The sequence below is a fragment of the Oncorhynchus mykiss genome, chromosome 7 (assembly GCF_057628025.1).
Source record: "Oncorhynchus mykiss isolate SJ-2025 chromosome 7, ASM5762802v1, whole genome shotgun sequence".
In the NCBI taxonomy this organism is placed as follows: Eukaryota; Metazoa; Chordata; class Actinopteri; order Salmoniformes; family Salmonidae; genus Oncorhynchus; species Oncorhynchus mykiss.
This window is the reverse complement of record NC_143028.1, coordinates 53,422,138-53,439,818: the sequence shown is the minus strand read 5'-3', so window position 1 is coordinate 53,439,818 and position 17,681 is coordinate 53,422,138. Positions and strand designations below refer to the sequence as shown.

At 42.5% G+C, this 17,681-nt stretch overlaps 1 protein-coding gene across 5 annotated transcripts in view; it reads right to left on the bottom strand.

Annotated features, from left to right (window-relative positions):
* LOC110528095 (AMP deaminase 2) overlaps positions 1-17,681 on the bottom strand; it is a 56,051-nt gene that overhangs the window by 19,245 nt on the left and 19,125 nt on the right. The gene's annotated exons all lie outside the window — the stretch shown is intronic.

Genomic DNA, 17,681 nt, shown 5'->3' with positions numbered 1-17,681 from the left:
GGGCCAGGCAGGGGGAAGAGGGGTTTTCCTGCTTCCTTCCTCACATGACTGCTGTTAAAGGGTAGCCTGTTTCTTCTAGTGAGTCAGGCTTGGTCGTCCCTCCCTAGGAGACTGCTGGAACTCCGTAGGAGTAGTTGTATTATTATTGTTTACCTCTCTATTCTTCCCGTTTCTTATCTCTTTGTATTCTCAATCCCTCATTCTTTGACTCTTCTCTATTCCTTCAGGAAAGTCTGAGAGAAAAAGCATGTAGTGCAACCTTCTCAGAATGAGAAGCTGAGGACTAAGTGGGGGAGTGGAAATGACAAGAGGGAAATTCCCCTCATAGCAGAGAATGAAGACACAGGATCACAGTCCCCCCACAGATAAGCATATAGCCGACACCAGGGGTGTCAAACTAATTTTGCCCAGCGGGCCATATGCGGTCTTCGGCGAAGTCCGGAGGGACGCACTTAAAATTGGTTATATTTCTATTTCCTTGCCGTCAAAAAATAAAAAGTCCTCTATACATCGCTTTTGGAATTTTCGATGCTCCTTGACTGTCTAGTTTCCGTTTTGAAGACTGTTAGCAAGCTGGACAGAGTAAAGAGACTAGAAATGTAGGTCATTGTCATTTCTACACCATTTCTATTTGGTTTTAGTCATGTCAATTGAGAATTTTTCCCCAGGGGAAAAAATATTTAAAGAAAGGCTTACTCAAACCACCTTGCGGCTCGAATTGATGGGACTCGCGGGCCATTTGACAACCCTGATATAGACCCAGGCACAGCCTAGACACACACCACAGCTAGACAAGAGTCAGATTCCTGACGGTTCCTGTTTTGTCTGCAAAACCAGCACACATAAATAGACATAATTACACAGGAGTTGACCTAACCTTCACTGAGTGGCTTGTTCTACTATCTGAATGGCTACAGCAGTAGAGTCATTTTCTGTCTGGCCGGAACCCAAACACTCACTGTATCCTCCAGGTCAGTCATGTCCTCATAAAATGACATCCCTAAAAGGCAGTGACTGGCCTTTCCAAGTGAAATCATGTTCTTCTGGGCGTTACAAGGGTAGGACGACCCAAACCTGTCTTGACTTCTGCAGTGTAATGTAATACAACATAGTCTTCAATCTGATTGCTGTGAGATTGGTTTCATACTGGTTGCTAAATCAACAGATTACTCGGTTTTATCTTATTCCTCTTGATACAATGAAAGATAAGAACATTGTCTGACAAAACATTTTATGAGCTCTGATGCACTGTGAGATAAGACATTAAGGGCTCTGACAAAGTTGACAGTACTGGAAATGTTCCTTTTTCTAAACTAAAACATGATACTTCACCCAACCCCCTTTACAGCCCTCCACTGAAAACATCTGGTTAACGGTAAACCTCACTCCAGAATGTACCAGATGTTAACTGAAAACCTCACTCCAGAATGTACCAGATGTTAACTGAAAACCTCACTCCAGAATGTACCAGATGTTAACTGAAAAAGGAAGAAAGCTGACCTAGATATTCCTGTCCTCAAACTTTCAGACATTTGAAAACACACGCACACACACATGCAAATGCCGCCTCTCCCACTGTACTGGTCTACCAGCCTCTAGGCGTGTGGCATTGGGAGCCCAAGGGATACCGGGATACAGTCCATCCCCCCCAGCTGTGCACTTAGCGGGCGGAGCTTCTCATGCAATAGAGCTTGCTAGCTTGTAGTCCTAAAAAACTAAAATGAGTTCCTATGTTTAGGGATACCACATCTTCTTTCTCCATAAATTCTTGTTAATGCTTGGGGCAGAAAATGCACCATAACAAAACACAGTATTTCCATTAGTCTAAACCCCCCAAAAGAGAGTACGCACTAGGAAGCAAAGCATCCCATCTCATCCCACTGAGAAAAAAGATACTCAAAGAGGGTAGCTACATGATGGTTGAGTGACAGAGCAGGCCTTTAGTGTCTGGAAGTCATGAAGATAGTACACACAGGGCATGGTGCATTGTTAGTTTGTGTCACTGTTGACATTAGCCCTAGATAATGTTACATAACTGGGAGGATAGGAACAGAGAATACAAAGAGAGAACGACAGAAATAACACTGAGGAGCAGAGCAGAGGCAATTCCACTGTAACAGAACAACGCTGAGACTCTTCACTTTAAAAGTATGCCAAACAGTCAGTTTGTCTCTGAACCATTGATTGCAAAGTGAAAAACCATACAACTCTACGCACAAGGACTACTTTTAACAATTTCTACAGAAAATTTTACAAAAACAAATTGTCTCGAAATAACAGTGCAGGCGTAAAGTTTGGTAACAGAATGACTGTTTGTTTGTGGCCACAAATTAATATTCAAAGATGCCTGCTGAAAGAATGGGGTGTCCGCTATGACATGACAAAAATTCATTTTAGTTATTGAACTACAGTAATTGAAGTGGATTTATACCCGGGTAACAGAATGATGGTAACAGAATGACATCATGGGTCCCTGATCTGTACTATACAAAAATGCATAATTATAAATGTCATTCTCTTCATGGTGACGTATCCTGAATAGGTACACAACTTATATCCTCCTTTGCTTGTTTGGGTATTATTCTACACACTTATTCCAATGAGCTCCAGCCCCAAACAAGACCCAATTTGATTGGTCGGACCAGACCAAACCTGTTCCAATTATAGACGTATATGTTTCACAACTTCGGAAATCACGGTACATCACAGCACAGTAGAGTTCAGTACAGCACAGTAGAGTTCAGTACAGCACAGTAGAGTTCAGTACAGCACAGTATAGTTCAGTAAAGTTCAGTTTAGTACAGTAGAGTTCAGTACAGTACACTAAATTGGACTGTACTCTATTGTGCTCTACTGTACTAAACTCTATAGTAATGTACTGTATAGTACTGACCTATACTCTACTTTTCTTTACTGTACTGTGCTTTCCAAACTTGTGAAACAAACGGCCATGATTGGTTCAGATTTGAACTGACTCAGTTTCAACTACTTTTCAACGTCCATGGATGTCCCGTGTCGGTCGGTGCTCGGTGGGTAAGAGGGCTGGTCTCAGTAAATGGAAAGAGGGGGCTCATGGGTAGTTGTCAGTAAGAGCTGGGAGGTGACAATAACTGGAGAGAGAAGAGAGAGATGGAGGGGTTGTCCAGACTGTTTTCACACTCTTGCTTTTACCAGAAAGAGAAAGAAAACATACATGAGCTGGACACCATGATGACCTCTGGAGATATGAAGAGATCTGTCCTTAGAGATGACCAGAGAAACACTGTGCTGCAGAACAACACCATTTGTTTATCAACCCTGGTCCAGGACGACTAATTTGGATGCTGATTTTTATTTAAGCCAGTCATCTAGTGTAAGCTGATTGAATGAGTTCAACTTTAGACAGTTGACATGGGTATGATGAAATACAGAGTGGGGAAAAATCTAACAAGAACTTGTTCAATCTTCTTTCTCATGTGAAACAAATAATTTGAAATTGAAACAAATGAAAAAACAACCAAATCTTGTTAGCTCCGGTCTGATATCTCACCATTCACCCCAGCATGATGCTCCGTATCTCTATGAGAGCCCATCCCTGAGAGGGTTCTCAAAACATTCCGTCCACACATACCCTAAAATCCCACGCTCACCATGCCAAGGCTACCAGAGTCTCTGCTCCTCTTCTCCCTCCCATCTCTGATAACCTAGCCCTAACATCACCACTCACCAGCCTCTCTGCTTATCAGCACAGCTCTCACAGTATCTGAATATAGCAAAGAGGGAGCCCAGAACCAGTGTCACTTTACCCATAACATACACTGTGCCACAGCTATTTCTTCAGGGATTTAACCAATCAGCTAAGCCGGCTATCTTGAGGTCAACGTCCCATTCCCCTGAAGCCGGCAGGATCATTCCTGAGAGGGGGTGTGAACTCCTCCTCACCTCCACTAGGAGGGCTGAGTGTGTGTGGGCGGGGGGGGGGGGGGGGGGTCTTTCAGAGCCTCTCCCATGATGGATGGTGTTTAAGGGGCAGCTCAGTCTACTTGGGTGCACTGGTTGGGCACTGATTTAGAGGCTGTGCTGCTGGAAGAGGACAGACTAGAGCAGTACAAGACCACACACACACACGTTGGAAGGCAAGACAAACAGGAAACACTTATGTTTATAATTGTCACTCATGTACTGTAAATATTAGGCTTGACCCCGATTAGTCGACTGGTCGAATGTTTGGAGATTAGGCTGATGGTCGACCAAGATCGTTTTAGTTGAGCAGTAACAAATATATATTTGCGCCCATCTCAGTGAATTTATCCATTGCAGAGGCCTAGACTAAAAGCCCATTTCGGCTTGATCTAAAAATGTGGTAGGAGGCTCTATATGGAGGGTGTGATGCAATAGCAGAGCCTCCAGAGGCATGCAGAGGCCAAATCGAGCTCTGTACCACATCACCATGCCTCTCCCGAATTTTTAAACAATGCAGAGGGCTCTGTATAGTTCCACAATGACATGATTAGTTGATGGTAGGTGGGGGCGGTACATCCTGTATAAACACAAACTCACTTCCTTGACAACAACTCTGCACTGCTCCGCGAAGCGCAAGAAGTATGAATGTCCCGACTTCTGAGGCCATATGCTGCATGGTCAATGCAGATGTCGGATTGACCATGCCCCCAGATGCACAATGCATTTCTCTCTCCAGAATGAACACTCTCCCGCCAATTTTGTGCACATTCATTATTTCATAACATCATTGAGTGAACTGTTTGCCTTTGATTGTTAGTGTCTATCAATTCCCCATTACATATATCACCAGTAGTACATTTACCGTTAATTCCTATAATATCTAATCTACGATGTTTGTTACTTTGGTTACAGTAATTTCTGTTAATGCATTCACTATTATTATTCCAGTCTTCCTCTTCTCATTCTCTGAGTGGACACATTGTTTTCAGAATCCGCAACCTATGCTACACACTTGTGAGAAACAAGTTTTGGTTTGTTTCACTCCATTTATGAGTTTTGTAAATGTAGTCTTTGTCTTTTGTTTGGAGCGCTTCTGTCAATGTTGAGTAAGGACACGCATAGAAGTAGGCCTATAGGCTACCTGGCCTGATTATACATAGAAGTAGGCCTATAGGCTACCTGGCCTGGTTATACATAGAAGTAGGCCTATAGGCTACCTGGCCTGATTATACATAGAAGTAGGCCTATAGGCTACCTGGCCTGATTATACATAGAAGTAGGCCTATAGGCTACCTGGCCTGATTATACATAGAAGTAGGCCTATAGGCTACCTGGCCTGGTTATACATAGAAGTAGGCCTATAGGCTACCTGGCCTGGTTATACATAGAAGTAGGCCTATAGGCTACCTGGCCTGATTATACATAGAAGTAGGCCTATATGCTACCTGGCCTGATTATACATAGAAGTAGGCCTATATGCTACCTGGCCTGATTATACATAGAAGTAGGCCTATAGGCTACCTGGCCTGATTATACATAGAAGTAGGCCTATAGGCTACCTGGCCTGATTATACATAGAAGTAGGCCTATATGCTACCTGGCCTGATTATACATAGAAGTGGGTCTATAGGCTACCTGGCCTGCACGCAAATGTAGGAATATAAATGGGCCCATTTGGGGATCTGATAGTATTTCTGATTGGCTTAATGCAGCACCACTAATGACTTGTGGAGCGTCTCAAATGAAGGTTTTCTTCACCTCAAACAGGGAGCAAACAAAGTCTGTTTTTACATCCACTGAGAATTACAATAGTTCCTCAATGTATTTGAAAAAGCTTTCCAGCTCTCCCCCTTTTGATAACCACTCTGCGTGAAAGGGAAAAATGTAAAGCTCTGATTCAGTAGAAACGTCATAAAATAGGCCTACCTGATTATTTCTTATCAGTGCTTGACTTTTAGGTTCCAGTACTCATTTTGGGTGTTGGTACTGTTTATAAACTCAGCAAAAAAATAATTGTCCCCTTTTCAGGACCCTGTCTTTCAAAGATAATTTGTAAAAATCAAAATAACTCCACTGATCATCGTTGTAAAGGGTTTAAACACTGTTCCCCATTCTTGTTCAATGAACCATAAACAATTAATGAATATGCACCTGTGGAACGGTCATTAAGACACTAACAGCTTACAGGCGGTAGGCAATTAAGGTCACAGTTATGAAAACTTAGGACACTAAAGAGGCCTTTCTACTGACTCTGAAAAACACCAAAAGAAAGATGCCCAGGGTCCCTGCTCATCTGCGTGAACGTGCCTTAGGCATGCTGCAAGGAGGCATGAGGACTGCAGATGTGGCCAGGGCAATAAATTGCAATGTCTGTTCTGTGAGACGCCTAAGAAAGCGCTACAGGGAGACAGAACGTACAGCTGATCGTCCTCGCTGTGGCAGACCACATGGTGCAACACCTGCAGAGGATCAGTACATCCGAACATCACACCTGCGGGACAGGTACAGGATGGCAACAACAACTGCCCGAGTTACACCAGGAACGCACAATCCCTCCATCAGTGCTCAGACTGTCCGCAATAGGCTGAGAGAGGCTGGACTGAGGGCTGTTGTAGGCCTGTTGTAAGGTAGGTCCTCACCAGACATCACCGGCAACAACGTCACCTATGGGCACAAACCCACCGTCGCTGGACCAGACAGGACAGGCAAAAAGTGCTCTTCACTGACAACCGGAGGGATGGTCGGATTCGCGTTTATTGTCAAAGGAATGAGCGTTACACCGAGGCCTGTACTCTGGAGCGGGATCGATTTGGAGGTGGAGGGTCCGTCATGGTCTGGGGCGGTGTGTCACAGCATCATCGGACTGAGCTTGTTGTCATTGCAGGCAATCTCAACGCTGTGCATTACAGGGAAGAAATCCTCCTCCCTCATGTGGTACCCTTCCTGTAGCCTCATCCTGACATGACCCTCCAGCATGACAATGCCACCAGCCATACTGCTCGTTCTGCACGGGATTTCCTGCAAGACGGGAATGTCAGTGTTCTGCCATGGCCAGCGAAGAGCCTGGACATCAATCCCATTGAGCATGTCTGGGACCTGTTGGATCGGAGAGTGAGGGCTAGGGCCAATCCCCCCAGAAATGTCCGGGAGTGGGGTAACATCTTAATGCAGCTGGTGGCCACACCAGATACTGACTGTTACTTTTAATTTTGACCCCTCCTTTCTTCAGGGACACATTATTCAATTTCTGTTAGTCACATGTCTGTGGAACTTGTTCAGTTTATGTCTCAGTTGTTGAATTTATTTTTTGCTGAGTTTATTTATGTGCAGGAGCTACACAATACTTTTTAGCTATTATTCTATAAGAGAACAGGAGCTCAAGCAGTAGAACATTTGAGGTGCCCATACTCAGCTTCGGTGAGTTCCTCCCGAAGTCAAACACTACTTCTTATCCTTTGCGCGAATAGCCTACAGCTGTGTCTGTCCCGAGCTCACTGGGGTGGAAACTCTGAGGGCCTGTCATGCCAAATAGTGTCCCCGTGTCAAAATGTGCCCCCCCCCAAATGCCCTTAACTAGGTGTCTTCGCTAGACAGACACAGAGAGAGGGGGAGGGGAAGAAAGTGAGAAAGAAAGGATTAAAGTGAGAGAGGGAGAGAGGTGGGAAGAGAGTGGAAGACAGACAGATAGAGAGAGCTGGAGAGAGAGGTGGAAAGAGAGTGGAAGACAGACAGATAGAGAGCTGGAGAGAGAGGTGGGAAGAGAGTGGACGACAGACAGATAGAGAGAGCTGGAGAGAGAGGTGGGAAGACAGACAGATAGAGAGAGAGGTGGGAAGATAGTGGAAGACAGACAGATAGAGAGAGTTGGAGAGAGAGAAACAAAGAGAGAAAGACAGCAGTGCAAATGTACTTAGACTTGAGTATTTCAACAACTCTTCTCTTCCAACTTGTTAGGCAATCATTTGTACTTACGGGGGAAGGATGGCCAGCCACAAAGGAGGGTGATTTTTTTTTACTAAGGAAGAGAAAGAGGTAGTGCTGCCAATTCGGAGTGAAACGCATGATTGCCAAATAAATCTACGTTTCTTCTGACAGAGAATTATCAAGGTGGACAGCTGGGCAAGTGAAATAACCTTTTGTTAATCAATCACATTCTATCTGAAATTATTATGATTTCAATGAATGTCATATCAAAGAGCACACAATGTTTCAATGTGTCACTTTTTGCTTAAAGGTCAGTACCCTGACTAGCCTGCCAGAAGTTTGAGAGGGTGAAGACTGTGGCACCGGAGTTGAAGCCCATCAAAGTTGTTTCACCATGGCGTATGATCGGTAAGCGTCCCAATTCAAATTTTGCCCTGATAAGTTGTTTTGTAATGGTTGCTTTATTTGACCACAGCAGAGTTCGATATCATAGAATGTGTAAGTGTGTGTGTGTGTGTGTGTCAGTATCCTTACAAATATGAAAATGTGCATACTGTAAGACAAATACATACGGGTAAGAATAACGTAATCTTCTCTCTAACACTTTAAATGTTAGAGGTGGATCTCATCGGACCCTTCACAAAATCCAGGAATGGCAACAGCTGATGTCTGACGGCAACCAATCACTTTATCAAGTGGGTGGAGGCAAAACCCATTAAGGTCAGTAAAAGGAAGAGTACATGCATAATTCTAAATTCCCGTCTGTAACCCATTAAAAAGGGTGCTTGGAACCAAAAATATATTTTTTGTTTTGTATGATACCCATCAAGGACGAGAGTGGCGAGGTCACCTCCAAGGCGATGAACATCTTCAACACCCACGGTTCTCCAGAGGTCATCTTGAGTGACCGAGGTCATGAAAGCTGGAACAAGGTACGGACGGATGTTATAAGTTATATTCTGTCACCAATGGTTTGTTTGATTTATTTTTGTTTGTCCATGGTACATAATCAGACATATTTCAATATCTTACATTGTCAATAGATATCGTAATTATAAAGGTAATTATTTTTGCACACAACAACAGCATCCAGGCCTCCACTGAGTACGGACGGAAGCCGCAGCTGTTGACTGAGGTAAACAATGCAATTGTTTTGGAAGGAGGACGAAAGGAAGGAGAGGCCTAAGAAACCTCGCTGCTCTTTCGCTCCTAGCTGGGGTCACCATCTGTTAATGTGAATATAAAAATCTCAGATAATAACTATTGCATTTGCACAAAAAATAACCTGAAGCTAGTTTTAGTTTCCCTAACACTGATATTTTTCTCTTTGTCTTCCTAGGGTTACCTCAGTGGAAGCAAACAATCTTCTCCAGTTGGAGCAGTTGGAGTGTTTGCTTGTTTACGTCTCTGTCTCCTACCCTGTTCCATTTAACTCTGCTCCTGTTCTCCAATAGCTAGGGGGTTCTGCCCAACATCCAGACCTGGATCCACCTGATGTCCTCATTACCAATCACCCTTCAACGTTTCATTACATCATCTACAGCTACTGTTATTGTCATTATCTGCTAAGAACGTTGTCTTGCTCTATCATAATGGGCACATAATTATGTGAGATACTGCAAATACTCAGAACAAAGAGAGCAGTGCTTGGATTTTGCAGTCTCCCTCTTCAAGTCCACCTTCTGAGACTGGCTGCCTGTTGAGAACAAGTGACAGGCAGAAACCTCCACCCACACAGCAACCACCTCGTCAATATTCCACACACCAGAATTTTATGATTGCCATGTGTGTACAATTTTTATATATATATATATATATATATTATATATATATATATATATATAATAATAAAGGACTAGGGAAACAAGGGAAGGGCAGGTTAAATAAAAACATGACAGCCAGACAAGCCAGTGTATGTATAAAATGGATTTGCATATGAAAGGAGTGGAGATTAGCTGACTTGGTGATCTGTAAGGTAAGTACCTTTAATGTGTCAAGCAGATTACACGTTTTCTTTGCCATTTCCGAAAAACGTAGCAATGTTTAAGACATGTATTTCATGTTGTAATGTTAACAAGGTATCACAAGTAGTTCAAATTAATGTTTTCATTTTATTAGCTAAACAAAACTGGTTTAAACAGCGAAATTGTCACGGAAATCAGCCTTGTTTGCATAGTGACGGTGAAAATAACGTAATTTAGGCTGTAATGATCTTCAAAATTTGAATCATCAGACGCTAATAGTTTATCGAATCCCATTGTGATGCAGAGAGAGAGAGATACACTTTTTGGACAGGGGACATTATTTGGCATGACAGGCCCAGAATATTTTGTAGCATACAATGTTACAAGTTTGCTAGTGCAGCTTTGGGATGGACCCAACTTAATAGTTGATACAATATTTCAAGTTCATTGCAGACAGGCCATGTCAACCCAATGTGATTTATAGGATATTTATTTATCAGGATATGTTCTACTTGCAGGCTGCAATGTTTTTATTTGTTGGCTTTATGTAGGTTATTTTTACATAGTTGGCAATGGCAAAATAAGTTACTTTTTAGGTTTGTATCATTTTCATTTAGATTTGGATAGAATGTTGTTTAACCACATGACAAGGATTTTGAGATACGAAGACATTATTATGAATTAAACTTTCACGAAAATGTGCATATGAAAACCATAGCTGGCATGCAGATCGGTAGAAATGGTAAGAGAAACTGGCCTGCAACGTGAGAAAGACTACACGACGAGTCGGCAACCTATTACAGGCAACTTCAGGAGAGTAATGGCAGAATCTGTGAAAGCCAGCAGGAGCAGGAGGAGAATATTTCGGTCAGGTTCTCTGGCACCCTCAAGGTATTTGTCTTATTTCATCAAACCGTAAACTTAAAGCATCAGACAAGCTCAATGCATATAGTTTATTTTATTAAAACACATAGGGTGTGTCTATACGGGAAAATACACAAAAAATGTTGACCAATCAATTGGTCGAAAGAACAGACGACTTTCGGCCGAACAAGATGTTTTTTAGTCGGGGACAGCCCTCGTAAATATACACATTCACACTGAGCCACAGACCTGTGTTATAAAGATTCTGACTCTCCACACAGAGCACTGTCTGATGTATGACCCTGACTACAGCTGCCCTGGGCTTGCAGGAATGTTCAGTTTATTCAGTGAGCCGAGTGAGGATCACTAAACTGTGATCCCCCCCCCCCCCTGTGTGAGTCAGTGCACAAAAGTGAGTGAATGGGTGGGTAACGAGCGAGTGAGCGATATTTTTGGTGGCATATCAGCCCAATACCAGCTGACAGAGATTTACCAGCACTCATATCAATGGGATTAACTGGAACCTCGTTAGGAGCGGTGGCCACAGCCCAGCCCCTAGGCGAGCAGCATGCTTAACTGTACCACAACCATGAAATACAACCCATCATAAACACAGACCGTCAGCCTGCAAACCACCCCATTGGATAGAGAGGGTCCAATGACCATACAGTGGGGTGTGGATTAGGTGCAGTAGTTGACTCAGACTGTATGGAAGGGGTGGAAGAGGGGGCCTTGCCGGGCTATCTGGTTACCCCCGGCAACATTCCCACCTGCCATGATGGTAGCCCTTGGAGCTTTGTTCCTGGTTATTCCAAATCCTCTGTTACCTCTGAACTATTCTTAGAAGTAGAGAGCTCTGGAATTTTCCATCTTAACACAGAGAAGATGCAACTTTCTGCTCAGGCCCTAGTTGAAATTGATGGTCAGAGATAAGACACATTACTTTGTCAAAGACTCCCTCTAGTGGTTAAAATAGAGAGAAGCATCTGCTTGCTCAGAGGTTATTTTTAATTTATTTTTTACCTTTAACTAGGCAGGCAAGTCAAAGTGGAAGAGGCGAACCAAGAGGCTCCACTTCTGTCAAAATCAGTCCACACAAGAATCAAACCAAGTGGGGATTTGGCCAACTATTTCCTTTGTTGTCAATTTGAGAATTATTTGATGGAATTGAAGTTGTAATCTTTAGTTTGTTACGAATGTATTGATATAAATGGACGCACGTGGCATCTCGGCAACTTTGATAAAAAATATTTTATATTAGAGTTTTGTGTCTGTTGTTCACTTGCGTATCTGCCCTCTCATTGGCTAGAATGTTCACACCTGATCTTGCCTCCTTCCGCCTGCCTTTCCACCTTTTGTGTTTGATGCCATTCCATTCGCTCCGACATGACGCTAGGCATTCAGGCCAAAGAGTTCAATCTTGGTTTCATTAGACGGGAGAATCTTGTTCTCTTTTTAGGGGCCTTTTGGCAAACTCCAAGCAGGCTGTCATGTGCCTTTTACTGAGGAGTGGTTTCCGTCTGGCCACTACCATAAAGGCCTGATTGGTGGAGTGCTGCAGAGATGGATGTTCTTCTGGAAGTTTCTCCCATTTCCACAAAGGAACTCTGGAGCTCTGTCAGATTCTTGGTCACTTCCCTGACCTAGGCCCTTCTCCCCCGATTGCTCAGTATGGCCGGGCGGCCAGCTCTAGGAAGTCTTGGTGGTTCCAAACTTCTTCTGTTTAAGAATGATGGAGGCCACTATGTTCTTGACCTTCAATGCTGCAGAAATGTATTGGTATCCTTCCCCATATCTGTGCCTCAACACAATCCTGTCTCTGAGCTCTACAGACAATTCCTTTGACCTCATGGCTTGGTTTTTGCTCTGACATGCACTGTCAACTGTGGGACCTTATATAGACAGGTGTGTGCCTTTCCAATCAAATGAATATACCACAGGTGGATTCCAAGTTGTAGAAACATCAAGGATGATCAATGGAAACAGGATGCACCGGAGCTCAATTTCAATTCTCATAGCAAAGGGTCTGAATACTTATATAAATAAGGTATCTGTTTTTTATTTTTAATACATTTGCAAAAATGTCCCAAAAACGTTTTGCTTTGTCATAATGGGGTATTGTGTGTAGATTGATGAGGAAATATTTGTATTTAATCAATTTTAGAATAAGGCTGTAACAAATTGTGGGAAAAGGGAAGGGGTCTGTATACTTTCCAAATGCACTCAGGGAAGTTGATGTTTTCTCCACCGTTCAGATATGTGTAATTGAAGTTGTTAGGTTTATGTTCCATCTGACATCCTGATATTACCAGGCTCTGACCACTAGATAGGGACAGTTCAACCAAATCACAAAATAACATATTGGTTTCCTTACCCTGTAAGCAGTTTATGGACAAGGTATGACAGAAATCCATGCTTTGGTTTTATTGCCCAGTTTCAAAATGGTTTTTTGCATTTGTGGCACAAATCCAAGGCAAGTCAATTAGCATTTTCACAATTCATGTCCAAATCATTATAAAGTACACTATATACAGTGGGGCAAAAAAGTATTTAGTCAGCCACCAATTGTGCAAGTTCTCCCACTTAAAAAGATGAGAGAGGCCTGTAATTTTCATCATAGGTACACTTCAACTATGACAGACAAAACGAGAACAAAAATCCAGAAAATCACATTGTAGGATTTTTAATGAATTTATTTGCAAATTATGGTGGAAAATAAGTATTTGGTCACCTACAAACAAGCAAGATTACTGGCTCTCACAGACCTGTAACTTCTTCTTTAAGAGGCACCTCTGTCCTCCACTCGTTACCTGTATTAATGGCACCTGTTTGAACTTGTTATCAGTATAAAAGACACCTGTCCACAACCTCAAACAGTCACACTCCAATCTCCACTATGGCCGAGACCAAAGAGTTGTCAAAGGACACCAGAAACAACATTGTAGACCTGCACCAGATGGGGAAGACTGAATCTGCAATAGGTAAGCAGCTTGGTTTGAAGAAATCAACTGTGGAAGCAATTATTAGGAAATGGAAGACATACAAGACCACTGATAATCTCCCTCAATCTAGGGCTCCACGCAAGATCTCACCCCGTGGGGTCAAAATGATCACAAGAACGGTGAGCAAAAATCCCAGAACCACACGGGGGGACCTAGTGAATGACCTGCAGAGAGCTGGGACCAAAGTAACAAAGCCTACCATCAGTAACACACTACGCCGCCAGGGAATCCTGCAGTGCCAGACGTGTCCCCCTGCTTAAGCCAGTACATGTCCAGGCCCGTCTGAAGTTTGCTAGAGAGCATTTGGATGATCCAGAAGAAGATTGGGAGAATGTCATATGGTCAGATGAAACCAAAATATAACTTTTTGGTAAAAACTCAACTCGTCGTGTTTGGAGGACAAAGAATGCTGAGTTGCATCCAAAGAACACCATACCTACTGTGAAGCATGGGGGTGGAAACATCATGCTTTGGGGCTGTTTTTCTGCAAAGGGACCAGGACGACTGATCCATGTAAAGGAAAGAATGAATGGGGCCATGTATCGTGAGATTTTGAGTGAAAACCTCCTTCCATCAGCAAGGGCATTGAAGATGAAACGTGGCTGGGTCTTTTAGCATGACAATGATCCCAAACACACCGCCCGGGCAACGAAGGAGTGGCTTCGTAAGAAGCATTTCAAGGTCCTGGAGTGGCCTAGCCAGTCTCCAGATCTCAACCCCATAGAAAATCTTTGGAGGGAGTTGAAAGTCTGTGTTGCCCAGCAACAGCCCCAAAACATCACTGCTCTAGAGGAGATCTGCATGGAGGAATGGAACAAAATACCAGCAACAGTGTGTGAAAACTCTGTCATTGCCAACAAAGGCTATATAACAAAGTCTTGAGATAAACATTTGTTATTGACCAAATACTTATTTTCCACCATAATTTGCCAATAAATTCATTAAAAATCCTACAATGTGATTTTCTGGATTTTTTAAAATGTATTTTGTCTGTCATAGTTGAAGTGTACCTATGATGAAAATTACAGTCCTCTCTCATCTTTTTAAGTGGGAGAACTTGCACAATTGGTGGCTGACTAAATACTTTTTTGCCCCACTGTATCTCTGAAACTCACTTAGATAATCGCTTTGATGACACGGTGGTAGCAATATATGGTTATAATATCTACGGAAGAGACATTGCGGTTTATACTTAGAGTCATATTCCTGTAAAGCTTAGAGAGGATCTCGTGTCAAATGCTGTTGAAGTTAGAGGTCGACCAATTATGATTTTTCAACGCCGATACCGATTATTGGAGAACCAAAAAAGCCGATACCGATTAAATCGGCCGATTTTTTACAAATGTATTTGTAATAATGACAATTACAACAATACTGAATGAACACTTATTTTAACGTAATATAATACATCAATAAAATCAATTTAGCCTCAAGTAAATAATGAAACATGTTCAATTTGGTTAAAATAATTCAAAAACAAAGTGTTGGAGAAGAAAGTAAAAGTGCAATATGTGCTATGTAAGAAAGCTAACCTTTCAGTTCCTTGCTCAGAACATGAGAACATATGAAAGCTGGTGGTTCCTTTTAACATGAGTCTTCAATATTCCCAGGTAAGAAGTTTAAGGTTGTAGTTATTATAGGAATTATAGGACTATTTCCCTCTATACCATTTGTATTTCATTAACCTTTGACTATTGGATGTTCTTATAGGCACTTTAGTATTGCCAGTGTAACAGTATAGCTTCCGTCCCTCTCCTCGCCCCTACCTGGGCTCGAACCAGCAACACAACAACAACAGCCACCATCGAAGCAGCGTTACCCATGCAGAGAAAGGGGAACAACTACTAGAAGGCTCAGAGTGAGTGACGTTTGAAACGCTATTAGCGCACGCTAACTAGCCAGCCATTTCACTTCGGTTACACCAGCCTCATCTCGGGAGTTGATAGGCTTGAAGTCATAAACAGCGCAATGCTTGACGCACAACGAAGAGCTGCTGGCAAAACGCACGAAAGTGCTGTTTGAATGAATGTTTACATGTTTGCTTCTGCCTACCACCACTCAGTCACATACTTAGATACTTGTGTGCTCAGTCAGATTATATGCAACGCAGGACACGCTAGATAATATCTAGTAATATCATCAACCATGTGCAGTTAACTAGTGATTGTGATCGATTGTTTTTTATAAGATAAATGTAATGCTAATAAGCAACTTACCTTGGCTTACTGCATTCGCGTAACAGGCAGTCTCTCTGTGGAGTGCAACGAGAGAGAGGCTGGTCGTTATTGCGTTGGACTAGTTAACTGTAAGGTTGCAAGATTGGATCCCCCGAGCTGACAACTTTATCTCTTTTTTTTTTTTTTAATTAATCAGCGCCCAAAATTCCCGATTTCCGATTGTTATGAAAACTTGAAATCGGACCTAATTTATCGGCCATTCCGATTAATCGGTCAACCTCTAGTTGAAGTAACATGGCTACAGGTTCACCTGCCTCATCTAAAGCCTATTCTTGTGGGAAGTTGCTATAGACCACCAAGTGCTAACAGTCAGTATCTGGATAATGTGTGTGAAATCCTTGATAATGTATGTGATACCTTCTGGATGACCTAAATATTGACTGGCTTCATCAAGCTGTCCACTCAATAAAAAGCTTCAAACTGTTATCAGTGCCTGCAAACTGGTTCAGGTTATCAGTCAACCTACCTGGGTATTTACAAACAGAACAGTATCCAAATCATCCACTTGTATTAACCATATCCATACGAATGCTGCAGAAATCTGTTCTAAAACAGTATCCACACCCACTGGATAGACATATCTAAGAAAACCAAAGTTCCAAAGACTGGTCCTAAAATAGTGTATAAGCAATCATACAAGAGGTTTTGCAATGATACGTATGTTAAAGATGTGAAAAATATTTGTTGGTCCGATGTGTGTAATGAGGAACATCCTGCCGCTGCATTTATGAAATTGCTTCTTCCGGATACTGACAGGCAGCGCCCATAAAGAAACGGAATGTTAAAACGACCAAATCCCCATAGATAGATGATGAATGACAACCTGGATGGTAAATTACTGAGGTTGGTAGAGGAATACATGTCGACTTCTATTAGCCACATCTTCAATCTAAGCCTAAAAGACAGTGTGCCCTCAGGCCTAGAGGGAAGCAAAGGTAATTCCGCTGCCCAAAAATAGCAGAGCACCCTTTAATGGTGCTATGGATTAACATCCTCTTCTTTAATGGAAGCTTCTCTAATACAAATTTGGTTGAGTGTGATGTACCGCAGGGCAGCCAGCTTGGACCATTATTGTTTTCTGTGTTTACTAATAACCTTCCAATGACCTTGAATAAAGCCTGTGTGTCCATGTACGCTGACGACTCAACAGTATACACGCCGGCTCCTACAGTAAAATAAATAACTGACACCCTTAACATTGCACTCCAGTGATTTTTAGAATGGGTAACTAGCAATAGGCTGGTGCTAAATATCACAAAAAGAAAAGCATCATTTTGAATAATGTGCCTATTGAGCAAGTTGAAGAGACTAAATTGCTGGGTGTCACCCTAGATAGCCTGCTATCATGGTCAAAACATATAGACTCACTCAATGGTTACTAAAATGGGAAGAGGTCTGTCCATGATAAGGCGCTGCTGTACTTTCTTGATATCTCAGTCAACCAGACAGGTCCTACAGGTGTAGTTTGTTGCACCTGGAACACTGTCCAGTTGTGTGGTCAAGTCAGGTGCAGCAAAGGAGGACATAAGCAAATTGCAGTTGGTCCAAAACAGAGCAGCTCGTATTGAGCTTTGATGTACACAAGGAGCGAATGTCAATGACATGCATGTCAATCTCTCCTGGTTCAAAGTTGAGGAGAGATTGAGTGCATCACTGTTGGTCTTTGTGCAAGGTGTAGAAGGTACCGAACTGACTGTTCAAGCAGTTGGCGCACAGTTCAGACACTCATCTGTATCACACAAGACATG